This window comes from Tenrec ecaudatus, chromosome 17 (assembly GCF_050624435.1).
Source record: "Tenrec ecaudatus isolate mTenEca1 chromosome 17, mTenEca1.hap1, whole genome shotgun sequence".
In the NCBI taxonomy this organism is placed as follows: domain Eukaryota; kingdom Metazoa; phylum Chordata; class Mammalia; order Afrosoricida; family Tenrecidae; genus Tenrec; species Tenrec ecaudatus.
In genome coordinates, this window is record NC_134546.1 from 43,283,686 (window position 1) to 43,303,129 (window position 19,444).

Here is a 19,444-nt window from a genome sequence, read left to right on the forward strand (position 1 = left end):
ACACCGTTGTGCAACAATGAGCTGGGACAGGACAAAATCTATGAAGATGGTGCAGGACTGGTCCATGTGCCGTTCTGTTAGAGCAGGGTCTCTGTGACCCAGACCCAAACTGACAGCACCTAACAACACCATGTTCAAAAGTCTGGAATTCACGACACCAGGCTAAATCTAAGCTACTCTGTTTTCCTGCGGAGTCTCTTTGCTTACATCAGTCTGTTTGGCAAATGCCTAAGCACACGTGTGTGATTCTGTCCCCTTACCAAGGAGTCTTTGAGAACACAGGGCATGATTCATTATCTCTCCCTTTCTGCTTTTACTGTAAGTTTCAGCGCTTCTACCAGTATCTTTTTTACATCACTTCACAGTTATTTCTTTAAATATGTGTACAAATATTCATTACTCAGCTTTATTAAAACAGAGGCAAGAGCTTGCCCACAGTCATATTCCAAGAAACTAGCAAGATTCAGTGTATTCTAAGGCTCTCTGGAAAGAGACTCAGGAAACCTCTAGTGCAGCGGTTCTCAACCTGTGGGTCGGGACCCCATTTGGGGGTCAAAGGAGGCTTTCACTAGGGTTGTCCAATTCATAACAGTAGCAAAATTATAGTTGTGAAGGAACAACAAAAGTAATGTTATGGTTGGGGGATCACCGTAACACGGCATTAAGAAGGTTGAGAACCACTGTTCTATTGGCCATTGGACACCTATCAATTCCTCCATGCCCTTTTGGAACTGGGTACTTGGTGCAGCCTGGACTCCACAATCTCTGTGCAATGTGAAGGATTCTCTCAGAATGGAAGACTCTCTGCTCATTATATTAGAGACTTGCATGTGCTCCACACAATTTGAATTATTTGTAATATTATCTTCTAAGCCCTTTGTGGGTGACGGGTTAATATTCTACTAATATTCAAGATTGTTCCTCTGGGTTTGGAAAGAGAAATTTTTATATAGGCAGAAAATGTAAATCTTATAAAGCATAATTCGATAGTAATGTAGTTGATGGAAAGGTTTGTGGTAACTCTTCATTTTCAGCAATCAAACAGATTGTAAAGTATGATTATTAGGTATCTCAGTATAAATTTGGGAAAGAGGGTTAGATCAAGTTTGTGAACCTGTTATCATAGTTGTCATGTTAAACATAGTCTTGCTCATCAGTCCTATTGAATCAGGAAGAGAGGTTGAAACGGTCTTGTGTTTTAGGAATATTTCCTTAGAGACAGACTTACAGTGGCATGCAAGTCACACGAACAAAACGTGTAACCAGCCCAGGTCCATTCCCATAGCTCTCTGAGTTTCATCATTGCAAGAGAACAAAGTATGGAGTGTGAAGACGCTTCACTCCTGCAATGGAAAGGGACTCAGGATTTTTAGTGCAAACTTAGAGGTCTTCCTTGAGGTCATCACTGAATCAGGCTGAAGTACAAAGATGGGGTGTGCACAGTAACCGTGGATCCCAGAAAAGCCTAACGCAGTGAGTGATGAAATGATTCTCCAAAAAACAAACAAAACAAGAAAACCTCACTGCTATCTACTCTGTATGACACGGTAGAACTGCTCCTGTGAATTTCTGAGACCGTAACTCATTATGGAAACAGAAAGCCCCGTTTTATCTGCCTCAGAGGGGCTGGTGGTTTCAAACTGCTGACCTTGCAGTTAGCAGCCCAACTTATAACCACAATGCCACCTGGCCTTCTGTCTGGCAATTACTCAAGCCCTGCTAAAGGAAATTGCCGGGAAAAATACAAACCCCTTGAGTTACCTCATCAAGATCTACCCCATCAAGATAATTGATAATTGCCTTGGACATTTTACAAGAATTGAACCAAGAATTTCCTTTTTAAATTCCAGGATAGTCTAATTTCCTCACCACATAAAGCAGGCATTCATTAAGATGTATCCTATCTGAACAATTCTACTATTTCCCATATGATTTTACAGAACCTATGCTAAAATCCACTCTAAATGGATCATTATCAATTCCACATCTTTCTCTAATTTCGAAATATATTAGCTAGACAGGCATCTTATTTTAGCTTAAGAATGTATATCAGGTGTTTTTTCCAGACACAAGCAATTAAGGGATTGGAAAATAGCTCATGGAAAGCTCCAAAGAATTGATCCTCAGAGAGCACATTTTGCTACACTCAACAAGCCCAATTTCCCTTGGGCACCTCTGCTGACAAGAGTTATTGCTAGTTAAGCAAGGCAACTAAAAGATATGTACTCAAACCATCTCAATTAAGTACCCTGCATAGTGTATAACACACATTCAAGAGATGGTAGTCACTAGAAATCTCTCACTAATCTGATGTTTAAAACAAAACCAGACCCTCAGTGCCATCAAGTCCCTTCCTACTCATGACAATCCTACAGGACAGGGTAGCACTACCACTGTGAGTTTCCGAGATTCTATTTCTTTACCGGAGTAGAAAGCCCAGCCTTTCTCCCGAGAAGTACCTGGTGGCTTTGAATTGCTCACCGGGCAGATTTCAGTCCAATGTGTTCCAGAAGGTGGCATTCTTCCCATTCTGTGTCGGATGCATGTGCTTCGATTGTTGGGTAGTTATGGATAATATATCTTACCCAATCTCGTCCAGTTATTCTATTTTATAATATCATGAGTTTTATTATCAATAAATATCAGAGGGTGAGACCCCTCTTATCTTCTTGCTGCCTAACAAAACAAAACACCCTAAAATCTGGGAGTTTTAAAATAGTTTGAGGATAACGAAATGAAATAGAAACTGACTTGTGAAACAGGACTCTCTGCTGCTTAGTACCATGTGCTGTCATAAAACATTGCATTTGTTCAGCTATTAAATATGATAGTGAATATTATATAGACAGCACTGGCATTATCAAATATTCTCAGTGGTAATTAAACTCTACACTTACTTAAAAAAATCTTCGCAAGCAAAATTTAAGTTTATATATCATCTTGACAACAACAACAATTAATTTTTATCACAAATTTCTAAGGTTACACTTCACGTGTTAAAATTATACTCATGCATTACTATTAGAAATGTGACAAGTTAACCAAACTTATGATCATGTTTTAGTTATTGCCACTCTCACTTGTGTTGTAGTCCACATGCATGTACTAGGACTGAAGTAAATAATCACACGTACCATTGAAAAAATAAATATGTATTTATTCTCTCCATCCCAATTCTGACTGTGTTATTTCATATCCACATAATCTAAACCATTACCATACATCACAACACATGTAAGGGAGTCTCTTTTTGTCTTGTATTCTCTGAGCTCAAGAACCTGCTCTTTTAATTGGCTCTCAAGACCTAAAACATCTATGCCTTACTACATGCTTAACAGCAGCCCCATCTGTTGTTACTCTGTTATATGAAGATTAACCACAACAGTGCTGATGATACTAATACATGTGAAGTCTGTCAGGCTCCTCTGCCGTTGCACAAATTCTGGACACCGCATGATCAAAATGAAAAGTGACTGGGAGTAAAATGAAGAATTATGGAATATGTACAAGGACACAGAGGCAGACTCTGGTACATGCATGCCTATCAATAAGCTAGCAACCTCTTGCCTATGTGGCTCTCTCAGAATTCCGTTTAACATAGTTACTGCTTTCCTGAATCGAGGCACACAACTCCCTACCTTGTTATCCAGCCACTGCTGGTCAGGGAATGACGAAGAAAAAGGAGAACCAGTAGTGACTGACATTAGAAGTGGTTTGCAATAATCTTTAAAGCGCTGTCATTATTACAATTTAAACACACTCAAACCAAACGGACCAGAAATGAAAATCCTACCACGGAATTCCATGGCCAAAGATGTAGAGAAAATAAAGAGAGATTATTTTATACTAAAATTCTCCAGTTTGTGACATCTTCACACTGTGGATGTTTCATAGTACAAAATTATCGGTGGCTATTCTGCAATAAATGTAGTGTTCCTCTTTGTAAGGATGTGTCTAGTACACACAATTCACATAATGTGAAAGAATACTTCTTTTCATTTTTTGAGTTTGTAAGAGCAAAACCTTAAATATAAAGTTTTATTTATATGTAATTAACATAGCACCCAATTCAATAGCTCAATCCTATTAAGAAGAGATACAATCATCACCCCAAGGAACTTTAGAATATTTTCTTTTTTCTTGTTCTCATTGTTGTTGATTCACCATTTCCCCCAACCTCCCTTCAATATCCTTAGGAAATTATTGATCCAATTACTGTCCCTAAAAACAAAAGCTTTGAAATACTTAAAGAACTTGGAAATGAACGTCTAATAAAACTTCAGTTTGTGCATGCTATGACATACTAAGAGACAAGCATGGAAATATATGTTGCAATGTTCAAAGATGTTTACAATGTAGCAAATGAAAAAAAAATTGCACAATCGAATGTATAATCTGATAGTATCTTTTTAAAAAATGGCCACAGGTGTCAACATCCACAGAAATATGTACACATATGCTGTATACATCAAACAAACAAATATACATATATACACATCTATATGTGAAATCATTGAATCTTAGACATCAGGATAAAAGGCGGGTGTATTCTCAGAGTTTTGGTTCTCTTCATTACTCTATTTAAATTTTTAGTAAATATTTTTATGCGTTTTAACAATATAAAGTGTATTTTAAAAGGTTTCCTTTTCTGGGCTCTAAACAGCGACTATCATTGATAGGACAACAGATTCAACTCCCTGTGAACAGTCTGTCATAAAGGATTATTGGCCTAGCAGACCTTGCTCTATGCATGGCTGGTTTATTGAATTCAATTTGTGTCTAGAGGGTTGGAAAAATAAATAAATAAAAATACAGTTAATAATAGAAATATAATCTACTGCAAAGAAGAAAGTTTAGTGACAAGCCAGTTTAATTACGCAGCTGATGATTGCAGCTGGCCCCTCACATACTAATGAACAACAAATGCCTATGTCTTTCACACATTCAAATACCAAAAAATAACTACATTTTTCTGGCTTGAGATAGCCAGTTACAAGTTAACAAGGAAATGAACAAATACTTGCTGTGCTTGAATGAGACCTGGGGAGGGAGAGGTGGTGCTGCTATGATTTTAAACTTTCCCTTCCCACATTGTGAAAGTTCCCTTCCACACACATCTGTGTTTCGAGAACAATGAGCGCAGCTGGCCTGGGATGACGAGGCAGGCTACCCACCTCGCACCACATCCTACTGCTAACATTTCAGTCGTCTTTCTCCGCTGATATCCTGTGGGGCACAGAGCCCCCGAAGCCTGGGTTTGCTGCTAATTCACAATAATGAACAGGATGGCATAGGGCCCCTTTGAGCAGCTATGTTGGGAAAATCTCGTCAACAAGAGCTTCAAGCCACAGAAATATCCCTTGTCCAGCCCCGCTGCCTAGCCCACTCCCGTCACCTCATCCATTTACATTCTGAAATACATGGAGAATCTACCTTGCCTTTTTGTTTAAAAGAAAAAAAAATGTAGGTCAAATTGTCTAGGCTTTATGCATTTGCTTTAGAGCTCGGGGAAAGGCCGAGAGAGGCAGCACAGCCGTTTCCAGAGCATTGGCGTTTATTTTTTCTTCACCCCCACAGCAGCCTCCTATTCTTGTGACAGGAGCATTAACTTAGCACCACATTTAGGCACAACTCAAAAACAAAATAAAACAAAAAATCCAAAGCACTAAAAGCTGCAACGCCCTCCATTGAGGGCATTTGTGTAGAAAACCTCATGCGAAGGTCGTGGTGCTCTATTCTTTCAGTCAGTGTATTCCCGCGGAGGGACACAGAGCTTCTGCTTCTGCAATCCTGCAACAAACGCACAATGAAGATCCACTGGCTTGGAATGCGGAGTTCAGATTTTCTGAGCATTTGGAAAAGGGAGCCCGGCCAGCCTGAAACTTGCCTTTGTGCTTAATGAAAAGTGAGACTTTGAATAGACCAAACGAGTTCAAATCTAGGCACAGTCACTTACTCATGATGTGATTTGCGTTGAGTTATTTTAAAATGCAATTTAGTCATCAGTAAAAGTTCCTTTGACAAATTTATGTGAATATTTAAAATTTTTTCGTATGCAAAAGTTACAACTATTATCTGATCCATTGTCAGCATTTAGTACATGCTAAATATTATTATCTAGTTATTACTACACAGTAAGCATAACTTACGGAGCAATTAAGATAAGGTAATTAAGATAATTAAATATGGGTACCTGCTAGCCCTTCATATACATTAGTTTAAAATCTTTTTTTAAAAAGGTTAATAAATTTGAAAAACAATTCCTGTAAACAAGGCTCAAGATTGGCACAGCAAGAGAGAAACAACAAAGCAAAAAAAAAGGGAAACAAGTGATCTAATTTCCAGAGAGAGTATTAAAGGCAAACTGCCATTAGGAGGATATCAAGGTCAATGATTTTAGGAGTTTTTTTTTTATTTTTGTTTTTCCTTTATCTCTCTCTCTATATATATATTCTTTCTTCAGTTTCTTGACAAATAAGAATACAATCTAGATCTCAGAGACATGATCACTCTTTGGAATACCTGAACTCAGAAGTGCAGCGGGCCAATAAAAGGAGTCTACCATGAGAGAAGTCACCTGCCCTGAGGAGAATAGCACACAGATCATTTCCTAATAGGTCTCAGCGCTTGGGCTTCTGCCTGGTGTGTGTGGTACACCTCAACAAGTTGAAACTGGGGAGCCCCAAGAGAGTGTCACCTGCTCACCAGGGCCCTCTGGGAGTCTAGCTCAGAGTGTGCCCCACAGGGAGCACATCACCTATGAGCTGCTTCACTGCATGGAAAACTACCAGCAGAAGGGTTCGGGAGGATCAATAAACATCCGCTGTGTGACTTCTCTTTGTACTAACACTGCTCTGGCATCTGAACGTGTGAAGATAGGGGCATGGACTATTAGGGCACTGGGAAGGAAGCATTCCCAACTTCATGGGTGAGGGCAGCACATAAAAAATCATGATCAGAACTCTGTTCGGTAACAGAATTACAAACAGAGTACTATGATAGGCCAAAGAGGGCATGCTTAGTGTTGCCTTAGGGACCAGGATGATTTTAGAGATTTATAACATGTATGACACAGGTCTTGCAGTGGAATAAAAAATGCACCAGATGAGGAAGAGGAGGGCAGGTAGGAGTGTTGGAGGTGACAGGATTATTCAGAGAGCAATGAGCTTGACCAATGGTATTTTGGAATTCAATTTTTTTCTATCACTATTGGTGCAAGTATTTTTTTATTTGTACAAATTTTGTTTCTCCACTTTAAAAACTATGTATATCTCACAGTTAGAAATCAAACTAATTGCCAAAGCTAGCTAGCTAGCTAACTACACAATGTTTGTGGCAACTAGTCAGCCAGATTACTCTCTTTGCTTTTAATTAATTAGGGAAAATGGTCAAAGTGACAGAAACTTAGAGTGCTCAGTCATTCATGTGAGAGATCCGTGGTGCACTGGGTGCTGCAGTGTCCTGGCAATGGCCTGTGCTGTGGTGGCTCTCTGTCAGGTCCAGAAACAGGGTCAAACTTCCCCGGTCTCTGCCAGAGCACAGTTCCAGATCTTTTTTACCATGAAGTGCTTGCTGGTTTTGAACTGCCAAACGTTCAGTTCATTGCTGAGGGCTTACCCACTAGGCCAGTGGGTACAACTGCATTGAACAGGGCAAAGACAGAGTCATCGTGAACCTAATATGGGGATCCCCTCTGTATTCTTACCTGAGTCCCAGTCAGGCTTCCTGAGTTCAAGTCGGGTCACTTCCTAGTTCTATGACCTGTGTCTCCTTTCATCAGTAAGTGAATAAGGACAACCATTTCTGCTTTCTCACTGTACTGTTATCAAGATTATATGAGCTGACCAATGTATATTTATGATGCTATGAATTATGGGTGAGGATGGCTTAAGACTGGGCAGTTTCATATTCCGTTGTACAGAGACTCACTGTGTGTGGGAGCCAATCCCATGGAACCTAACAACAAAAAACATGCTTGCAGGCTGCTTCATCAAGTTTAACCATCTTCATTGTGAGGCCACAGCTGAGGGAGCGCCTGTGCCATGAGAGAGAGATGGGTCCAACCATAAGGTCAGAGGCAGTGGCTTCTTTCACTGTGTGTTTCTGGTGCCTTGAAAGGTGCTTGACCCACAGACACTTTTAAAAGGTGGAACATATATGAAAGCAAATAGTAAGAGGCAGGTGGCTTGATGGTCATGAGTTGGGCTGCGAACCACAAGGTCTATGGTTCAAAACCATCAGCGGCTCCATGGGAGAGAGATGGAGCGTCTACTCCTGTTAATAGTTACAGGGGTGACTGCAGCGGCAATGGCTCAGTGACAGTGAATTGGTCTGTTTTCTTTAGAAGGAGCACATGTGTGTGTGTGTGTTAGAGTGAGAGTAAGGAGAGGGAGGTGGATGACAAGCCCAAATTGCAGCATGGCTCGTAGACCCACCTAAGGAGTTTGATCATTGAAGTATGTGCAGTCTAAGCCAGTCATTCTCTATAACAGGGGGCCTCAAACTTTTTAAACAGAGGGCCAGTTCACTGTCCTTCAGACCCACTGGAGGGCTGGACTATAGTTCTTTTTAAAAATCTATGGACAAATTCCTATGTGCACTGTACATATCTTATTTTGAAGTAAAAAAAAAACCAAACAGGACAAAAACACCCGGCAGGCTGGATAACTGTCCTCAGTGGGCCGCATGTAGTTTGAGGACCCCTGCTCTATAAGAATGGTTCTCTATGGTTCACCAGGCTGTTACAACCTGTTCTGAATAATTGACCTTCTAAGTAAAGCTCACCCACCATTCTATAAAGAAGCAACAAATAAACACCTCTCCCACTTGAGCACAAGTGAAATATGAATGGATTTAGCTTCTCCTGAAAGAACCAATGCCCTTAACTGGAGCAACAGTGGCTGCTCCTGAACATCTGCAGGCACAGGTTAAGTTTGCAGATCTTCGGGAACCAACAATTGTGTCAACAAATAGCATTACACTTGCTCAATTCCAGCTGGGATTTGGGAGTACAAAGTACACAAACTCGATAAAAGCCCCTGCCCCAGGAGCATGATCCACAGCATGCCGATCAACAGAAATAGAGAATTTGATATCAAAATGTAAACACTTTCTTCGGAATCCAAAAATTCTTTATTTAGAAAACTGTCAACAGAAAAGACTACATGAACTACCAGAAAACATGAAAGGTTCTTGTTGGTTGGTTCACAGATTTTAATTTTAATTTTTCAGACTACTAGCTTTGCTTTCCAGAGCTCTGGTGGCAGTGGTGTAGTGGTTAAGCTTTGGGCTGCTAACCGGTCCTCAGTAGATTGAAAGTACCAGCCACTCCTTGGGACAAAGACGGGCTTTCTACTCCTTTAAAGAAATACAGTCGTGGAAACCCACAGAGGTAGTTCTGCCCTGTCCTCTAGGGGCGCTATGAGTCAGGAAAGAGTGACAGCAAGGAGAAACGGAGGATCGATACAAAGAGAGTTGCTGGAAAAACTGGTATCACCAGCAGAGGATCAGCTCAGTCTGACGTCAGTCTCTGGGAATAAGCAGTTTGCATTTAATATCTGATGTTCTTAGTAGTGTTTAGAAATATTAAGGTGAGCCCATTTTATAGTGCACAAACAAGCCAACAAAAACACACTTAAATGTTGATCTTTCCCCAAAGAGCTTTTTAAAAGATGTGTCACGATTCCACTTTTTGTTGGCAGGAAGGCGGTAAGGGTATAAGAAGGAGAGGGGCTCCCCATGGGAAGAAGTCACAATTGAAATCCCTCTCTCTACCCTGAGTTCTGGCTGCTGTGATTTGGCCTCCCTGCCAGGAGGCTGCACCATCAATTGTTCTCCAGGAGGACAGAGGCATCTTCTCTCTTGTGGCCAAGTCCCCAACCCTCCTAAAGTCAGAGCCTAAAGACATCACAAATAGCTCTTCACAGTTTTGAAAATGTTTACATTTCCATCAGAAGAGTCATATCAGGTCCACTGAAAGTTATCTCCAACCCTTTCTTCGACACCATAATGAATGCTGTGTGTATGTTTTTGCCTTCCTTGAGGTGCCTAGTGAAATGAGCTGCCCAACGCCAGAGCAGCCGGATTCCTGTGCCACAGGACCCCCTCATTTGGGGTACTGGCTCTGGGCTGGCGGGAGCGCTGTGTTTTCCATGCATGCACTGCACTCCAGGTGCTTCCCTTGTGGCTCTTGGTGATTTTTCTACAATTTAGAAGACTTTCCTGATCAAGGTGAAAATAACTCCTTCTGCAGCATATATTCTTCAGACTAGTTCTTAACCTTGTTGCGTGCTCATTTATTTGTCTCCCGCCCCTCTGCATTGTGTTGTGACTCTTTAAACCAGCAATGCTGATGACCTGCTCTCACGCTCATTTCTCCTGAGACACGCAGACTCTCTTACGGCCATGAGATTGGACAGAGGCGACGGAGGCCGAGATCTGGAGATCTGCACCTGGACTCTTCCTGCTCACAGTCACTGAGTCAATTCCAACACACGGCGACCCTATTAGACAGGGAGGGCTGCCCCTGTGGGTTTCTGAGACAGCAGAAAGCCTCCTCTCGCTCCCATGGAGCTGTGGCCTTGGGTTAGTAGCCCAACGTGTAACTTGTTTGTTAATAGGGCTTGACTTTTCCTAGGAATCTCTTAATAGTGTTCATAAATCCTGATGTTGATTATTCTGACGGGACAAGTAAATATCAACTTGCAGGCTACAGTTTCTTCTGACTGCCACTTGGTCATTTCACATCTGTTCTAAAAATCTCATCAGATGAGCATTTGAAAAAAGCCCAAGCACACTTCATTCAGGTGAGCCTTTCCTATCGATTACCATTGGAACCTGATGAGAGAGGTGGGCTGCTTCAGCACAAACTCTGTCTTGCTGACAACATGCTGGAGCTCCTAAATCACAGTCTGCTCGATGGGGTCATTTCTCATCATCAGATGTAAGGTAACATACGTCATTAAGACATGAATAAGGAGCCCTGGTGGGTTAAGAGTTGGACTGCTAACTGCAAGGTCAGCAATTCGAACTGACCAGCCAATCCAGAGGAAAAAGATGAGATTTTCCGCTGCTATAAAGATGTAAAGCCTCGGAAGCTCGAAGGGGAGGGGGGTGGGCTCTACCCTCCTATGGAGTCACTCCCATGAATTTGGTTTTCAGAGTTTTTGTTTGTTTTTAGTGAGAGACACGAATGGTAAATCTGCCATACCTTCACACTTGTCCCTCAAATATTATTTTTATTGTTCTAAGTATTTCTTTAGGAAAAAATCCCTCAATATTTAAGAATATGAAAAATAAAACCGTTACGTAATTTATCTGAAACCACAGCATGGGTCCTGGATTCTGAATAATGGCAATCCGAGGCTAAAAGTGAATCTTGTAATTCACACAACATGGAAAATGCTGGACTGAAGTTTGAGGGATTATTAGTAGAATTTCCAAAATGCATATCAAAATGCCTTAGGCCATCTGCTGTGGCATAGGTGGAACTGACAAGAGTTAAGGCTAAATTTGCCAGTTCCTAGGGAAATGAAGAGGACCCTGATCTACTGAACACATACTAAGTTCCAAGTGGGAAGTCCTGGTGGCACAGTGGTTAAGGACTTGGATGGAGACCCAAAGATGGACCTCTCCAACCCACCAGCCGCTCCCCAGAGACTGTGGTAGTCTGCTTCTGGAAGACGTATCGATCCCCATGGAGAACCCTAGAGCAGTTTTGCTTGGCTCTGTGGGGTTATTATGCGTGAGAAACCACTCAAAAGCAAAAGGCTTGGTTTGTGTATGTTCCAGACATGATGGAAGTGAACCCCTGCTGGCACACTGGTTAAAGTGCTCAGCTGTGAATCAAAAGGTCAGAGATTAAAACCCGCCAGTCCCGTTCCAGGAGCATGATGTACCAGTCTACTTCCACAAAGTTTACAGCCTTGGGAACCTGACGGAGCAGTCAGATTCCTTCCTATAGGATCTCTATGAATCTGGATCAGCTTCATGGCAGGGGTTTGGGTCTAGGCTTTTTCAAAAAAAGAAAAGACCTCTCAAAACTCACTGCCATTGAATCAATGCTGGCTCACAGCAATGCTTTAGAACAGGGTAGAATTACCCTGTAAGCTTCGAAGACGATAACTCTTTATGGGAATACCAAGTCTCCCTTTTCCCCTGAGCTTTTGAAAAGGTGACTTTGCAGGTAGCAGCCCAAAGCATAACCACTACACTATCCAGCGCCAGTTTTGTTTGTTTTGTTTTTCCAGTGCAAGAAAAAGTCAAAAGCCCATTATTCGTTGATTTAAAAGCTACCCTTGTTAGAAGTAACGGTGATAGTGATGAAGAATGCCATCACCAGTAGGGGTTGGCTCGGTCACTTCAAAGGGAGAGCAAATTCATATAACCTCAAAGCAGGGCTGCGCCACTCAAAGAGAGCTACGAATCGTGCGGTTCCAAATACATGTCCCGGTGACCCAGCCACAGTCCTACCAACAGTCCATTCTCATGCCTAAGGTCCCGGAAAGGGTTCCCTCGGCTTCTCCCAGTCTCCCATGGCAGGGATTCCGTCAGGAATTTCCCCTCTTCTGGTTATTGTTGTGAAGAGCTCGAACAATAACAATTCAAGTCTGTTCTTGTCTTGCTTCCCAATTTGGACAGAGCCAGCTTGAAGCCCTGCATCACAAGGGCATAAGAGTTATTCATAAATTGGATGTTTGTACCTCAGAGACTGCACGTAGTCTTTGCCTCCCAGCCAGCCTCTAAGATTAATCCGGGTTATCCCCATTTCCTGGTATCCATGTCCTTAGATAGCCCTCTAACCCCAAATTGTAACCCAGGCCTGATGTGAGCAGAATCAACAGCATGTCACGTAAAGTCTGTTGCACGACCAACTTTCATCTTTTGCCTCTGTGTGTCTCTCTCTCTCTTCTTTCTCTTTCACGTCTCTCTCCCTCTCCCTTCAGATCAGTTGCTCAGGCACATGCAGGCTTCCACATTGTGTGCATCACACTGGACTCACAAAGTGAGGAAGTGGAAGTTCTGACGTGTAAGCTTAGAAGTGGATTCTCCAGTCTGGGGGAACCCTGACATGATGGCAGCCCGGGCTGACAGCTCCATCCTGGGAGATCATGAACTGGAATCACCCAGCTAAGGTGCTCTGGGATGCCGAGCCAGTCTGGTATAGAATCGAATAAACATTCGATTTTTCCAGCTGCTAAAGGTAAAGAGGGCTTGGAAGCTCCAAAAGATGGAAATGGAATCAGTAGTAAGAAAGGAATCCAGATGCCTCTTGCTTTGACGGCTGACATACGGAGAAAGAGCTTGATGGAGCCATGCAGCTGGCTTCCTGCAGAGGTATTGGAAGGCCTCATGTAACACACGTGTTACGAAGCAATGGATGAAGAGAAAATAGCGTGCCACAGATTGGAGAAGCTTCTATAGACCATGTTTGCTCTTGTTTAAAGAGCAGCCCTAAAGGGATTCTTGAGCCCTGCACTTCGTCCTGCTAACTCAAAAGATTACAAGCTCCCAGGGCCAATCCTGAAAAACCCCAACATCTCAACAGAAAATTGTATGACTGAGGTGAATCTAAATAGTGGGAGAAAGTAGGAAGAAACCTTTGGGACAGAAACTAGAAATAAAGAGATAACAAGAATCAACTCATCTACAAAACACTAACAATAATGGTTTAGAAAATTTCCCTGGAGCAGAAAGAAGATAGGAGTAAGTAAGGAATGTGTAAATGGATTGGAGAACCTAAATCAGGCACAGGGTTTGCCCTCATCTGTATGCAGTGGGGAGGCACTAATGCATTTTGGCAGAGAAAGAAACGTGATCAGAGACACGGTTTAGTAAATTAACCTGGCACAAGTACACGTCTTGGTTAGCAAAGTCTGCGAATGAAGCAGGGGGGTTCCTGAGAGGGAGAAGCAGTTGCATAAGCATTTAAGCAATGAGGACATGGACTGAGAAGGCGCCAAAAGAGATCATTGCTGTGAATCTCTTTTTCCAGATTTCACAGCCATGGACAGTCAAAGGAGGAAACACTGCCAGGGATCTAGACGCCAAATCCAGAGATCAACCAGTAAATTCTAAAACAAAAAACTGAACTAACTTCCAAGGGTGAGGGTGGGGGGGATGATGGAAGGAGGAATTTGTTTTGATTTATTTGATCCCCTAAAACAGAACGGGTCTGCAGATTCCCAGATCACACTAAGCTAATAGAAATGTGACCATTACTCCCACATTTTATCCAAGATCCAGTGCATCCTTTATACCTTCAAGAGTTTGGAGGAGACTAGTACAATGGGGGAAAGGCATCCGTTAGGCTTTTTTTTAAATGTCATTTATCTTGTCAAGAGAGATAGGCACCCATGTATAATTGCTGACTTTCAGAGGTGTTTTGGATTGACTCTTAGTAGAGCAGCGAGATAAGCAGTGTGAAGTGCAGATCGATACGTTATTTTGGGATGTGTAATGTTTACTATATATAAGTACAGTATGCTTTGAGTCTACACTAAAATTGCTGATCAAAAGGTGTGTTCCTAAATTAAAATCAATTAAGAGCTAGCTTGCAGAAATAAGGCTTCCGACCTAGCAAAGTACAAAGAAGAAACACTTAAGGCAAATATGTACAATTCACGAATCACATTTGCAATGCTCTTTCATGCTCCCAAGATGAAAGGATTTCAAAGAACACACTCCCTTCCTCCTCGCCTCTACCCTTCACAGCACTTCCTCTGGTCAGAAGCAAGGCCCACGTTCATATTCCGAGCAGAGAAGAAGCCCACGCGTTAGAGGCCTTCGTAAGTTGGAGAGGCGGTAATTTCCAACTAACATCACTAGACTCATGAACTAGAGCTCTTTCTTCTAAAGGTAATGATTGCCATCCAATTCTAGAGCAATCTTGAAAGTTACCAAAAAAAACTTTTCAGCTGGGTATTTTGCATAGCATTTCTAAATATTTTTGTATTTACCAATGACTTTGGACTACTCAGATGCATTAGTCCATGGATGGACTGGCACCAGAGCTGTAACAAGGGACTCCGACAGTGTTTCCTCTAGGACATAGAAGGGAACTCTGGGTCCGAGTGGCCTCGGTGACGAATAACAGCGATGACATAAGACTTTATCATTTGAAAGTCACTTTTTAATAAGCTCTACCTTAATAACCTATCATTTGCTTCTTGTTCACATAAATCCAATTTGATTAAAAATTAGAACTGCAGAGGATGAGAGAACATTTGTCACCCTATCACGATAATGGTTGAACAACATGATCATGAATGCCATTGAATGATGAGTGTAAAGGACGTTGAAATGATGAATGCTACTGCATGACGAATGTTACTGCATAGGTCTTTACCAGAATCCATATCAAAGTAAAGGAGGAGGGGCAGATTAAATACCAGAACGGTTGGGCACAGCACTGTCGGAGAAATGTAGCTTCTTAAACTGTAGGTCATGAACAGTTTGGCAACAGTAAAAGGTTCCTGGGTGCACAGTGACCAAAGATCATGTGTAATAAATAATAAATTAAAGCTGTTTCTGGAAGCGCCCATTTTGCAAAATTCTCAGGCAGAAATATGTCATCAGGGGGAATAGTTTAATACGCCCTGTAAGTTTCCAGGTTCTCAGGCTACGTTTTCATTTATTCATATCATAATATTTATGAGGAGACTAAATGGTAAGCTCATTTATTTTTGTATCCATAGATTGTAACACATCCCTGTATAACCGAACCAAACCACTGGCAGTGAGGAGGTTCAGGTTCATAGTAATTCTCCAAGAGTTTCTTCATAGGAGTCAGAAACCTAAACTTTCTTCTACCAGAGAAGCTAGTGGGTTCGAACTTCCAACAGTGTGGTTAGCAGTGCAACACTTCCCTGGCAGTGCTATGTAAGGCTCCTTTGTACTGTGTTCACGAACTTCCCACTGCCACCTTGCTGCTGCTACTCATAGCAAGCCCCCATGAGAGGGTGAAACTGCCCTGTAAGTTTCTGAGAAGTAACTCTTTAAGAAAATAGAAACCCTTGTTTTCTCTTGCGGAGTGGCTAATGGTTTCGAACTGCTTATCTTGGAAGTTAGCAGCCCAGTGTGTGACTGCCAGTGCTAGATCAGGTGCTCAATAAATACCGCTGGAGAGGCATCCAGCATTGTCTAAAAATGGATGATGAAAACCTATAATTCTATATTATAGTATTTTCATTATTAATCATCATAATTATTATGCATCATGTTCTCGGCTATCTGAAATTTTATCTCTATTTGGAAATAATAGAGATATAAATAACTAGAGAACAATTCAAGGTAAATGTGAGCTATAATAAAATATGTAATTATAAAGAAGAGATAATTAGTCATCCAATGAAATTTCTTAGCATAGACTTTCTTCTAAAAAAAGCAAATTTCAAAATGAATTCTTAGATGAAGATTTCTGAAAATGACATAAATGAATGCATATATCCTATAACGATTCAATTATATAGCTGTTGTATGAGGGGTTTTTTTTGTATAATGAGTTTTATATCCAAAGCAAAGCATTCAATGACTATATAGAAACCAAACTCTTTCACTTAATCTAAATAATTGAAAAGTTAAATGTCTATAACTAAACCAAATTACAATATATTCAGTATATCATTTATAAGACCACTTATTCATTATATTGTGCAATAGTAATCTCATAATTATATTGTTTAGTTGATCCTCACTACATGCCTGTACACTCCCTTTAAAACCTTGCAGCCTCAAAAGTGACATCATATGGCTTGAGGTTAACAGTGAGAACATGAATATTAATACAACCAAAAAATCACCGATCAGAACTAAATCACCTGCACTAAAGCCATTTTATTCCAAGTTGTTATATTGTTAAGCATATAGTTAATCAAAATTTAGATATGATTATATTTTCAAGTAAAATTGAATACGATCATTCAGGAAAAAAATGGGTATAAATGATGACAAATATTCAAAATTTCATCAAAATTATATGCCAATCAGATTTTTTAAAGTTACATTATACAGCAAGATGGAAGCACCTTTTAATGATTGCAATCAGTTTTATACTTTATTGGTTCACTTTTTAATTAAGAATGGAAATATGATTTTTAAATAGGATAGTTATATCACTCCTGACCTTTAGAATTACATAAATTTGGTTTTTAATCCAATGGACAACAAAAATTGTTAATTTTTAGATATATATGTTGTCAATAGCATTGATTTTAATTAAGTTATAGTCATGATATCAAAATCAAACAATATTTGTCCACTCTTTTATAAAGATTTTTTTCTTGAAAATTTCGAATTCTGAAAGAATTATCAGAATTGATCTTCGAAAACCAAGATTTTCTCACTACTACTTAAATGATTTGGTAAAACCGCATTTGAGTCTACTCTAATCCTTGTGTTAATATGAAGAATATTTATGCTTCTGCCAATCATGGGCTTTGGCATTACTCCCTACAAGCTTCACAGGTATTTGTATTTTCTTTTGCTTTCTCTTTATCTCCTTTTCTAATTCCAAACTTGTTTTTTTCTCCCTCTATTATGTACTCAATGGTAGAGAAATGTATTCGAGGTAAACTTCGCAGTAAAATGAAAACCAGAGACCAGCTCATAGTGTTTATTAGGCATTAAGAACTTGAGAAAAATCAGCTTGCTTTCAAACAAACAACTTGCCAATCCCCTAATGGCTCAGGAGTCCTTGTAGGGAATGAAGAAAGAAGACCGGGTTATAAACTTTTATTTGGCCATGTTTGGTTTAAGACTGAGTCACAGTAATGGAAACAGACATGGGTCGGGCTGAACAACAATGATGGTGGTGGGAAGTCAAGGAAAGGCTCCGGAAGCACAGCGAGTTTGAAAATATCAAGTCCAAGAGGGAGAGTGTGTAGAGACAAGGACTGAATCCAAGTGAATGGTCAGAAAGAAGGGTGTTCTCACAAAAGAGCTCCCAGGACAGGACGGTGGAAGGTATTGGATTGGCATGGACAATTAGAAAGTCAATCCTATTTGTGTTCGAAATTTAAGCCATATATTCTGAATTGAAAATAAATCCTATTCTTCTACACCAAAATATTGAATATTGAAAGGACCATGGAGTGCCAAAAAACAACAACAACAACAAAATCCAAATCTGTCTTGGAAGAAGTACAGCCAGAATGCTCCTCAAAGACACGATGGAAAGACTTGCTCTCATGTCCTTTGGATATGTTATTAAGACCAGAGCCTGGAAAAGGACATCATGCTCAGGAAAGTGGAGGGGGTAGTGAAAGTGAAGTAGACCTTTAAAAAATGGATTGACACAGTGGCTGCAACAATGGGCTCAAATGTTCATAATTATGAGGATGGCGGAGGGGCAGGCAGTGTTAAGTTCTGTTGTACATGGGGTCAGTATGAGTTGGAACCAAGTCAACAGCAACCCACAAGAGAGATTCAACAACCCAGTTGGCCATAGAGCAAACAAAGTACTCTGTGTTACTCGGTAACACGGCCCCTTATGATTTGACAGTGATGGTTCCAGAACCTGTTCTTTGGGTGAAAGTGTAATTGCTTATGGATCAATAAGTAATTTCTATCAAAAGGAAAAAAAACTCCTGTTTTATTTATTTATATTCTGAAGTAGCCAAGATCATAAATAAGAACTGAGAAAATATATTTAGAAAGTTGAGCTTTCTCTAAACAGCAAGACTCTTTATTGCACTGGTTAAGTTGATCTCAACTGATCATTTATTTATGAGGCCATCAAAGTCCAGATGCTCTCCGTGTTGATGGTGGAGATTTCCTGAAAGGTAGCTGGAATTACGGGCCCAGGGCTTCCATTTTGACCACTGCCTCTTGAGCTGAAAATGTATGATGGTTCTATGATGGTGGTGCTGAGGCCTTTTGTATTTCCCTCTCAAGATTAGCAATGAATTCAGCCCTTGTGCTTAGTGAAAACCCTATTCAGCGTATTGGAAAGTCTAGAAGTCTGTTGCAAAACCGAGATTACAAGATAAGTGAAAAGAAAAAAAAACACAGAAAATACTACAAACTCAAACTATGGAATGGTATGGTGTCTGGATTAGCTACTAATAAAATGGTTTAGGAGACGAAAACATGAACGAGAACTAAAACCTTGTAAAAATCTATGTTAATGTATTTTTATAGTTGATGGTTTACCGAAACATGTTAAGACTAGTCCATAAATGCCAGTTTCGATAAAATAAGAACATGATCTGTATGCGCTTCAAGAAATGGCTGCTGGTAAAGGCGGGGTGGGGTTTATAGGGAGATACATAAAAGCAAAACAAGGCAAATTTAAATGACTTCAACTAGCAGGGAAGAAAAAAACTAAACCACAGACGTACAAACAAAGATCAAATGATTTAGATGCTTCCGGAACATTCCAGAAGACAGGACTTTATTAAACCTTCTGTCATTAAACAAACCGTTGGATTTCATGAATCTCTGTCAC

General features: G+C 40.5%; 1 protein-coding gene across 22 annotated transcripts in view; it reads right to left on the minus strand.

The window, feature by feature from the left end:
* NRXN1 (neurexin 1) overlaps positions 1-19,444 on the minus strand; it is a 1,245,618-nt gene that overhangs the window by 317,077 nt on the left and 909,097 nt on the right. The gene's annotated exons all lie outside the window — the stretch shown is intronic.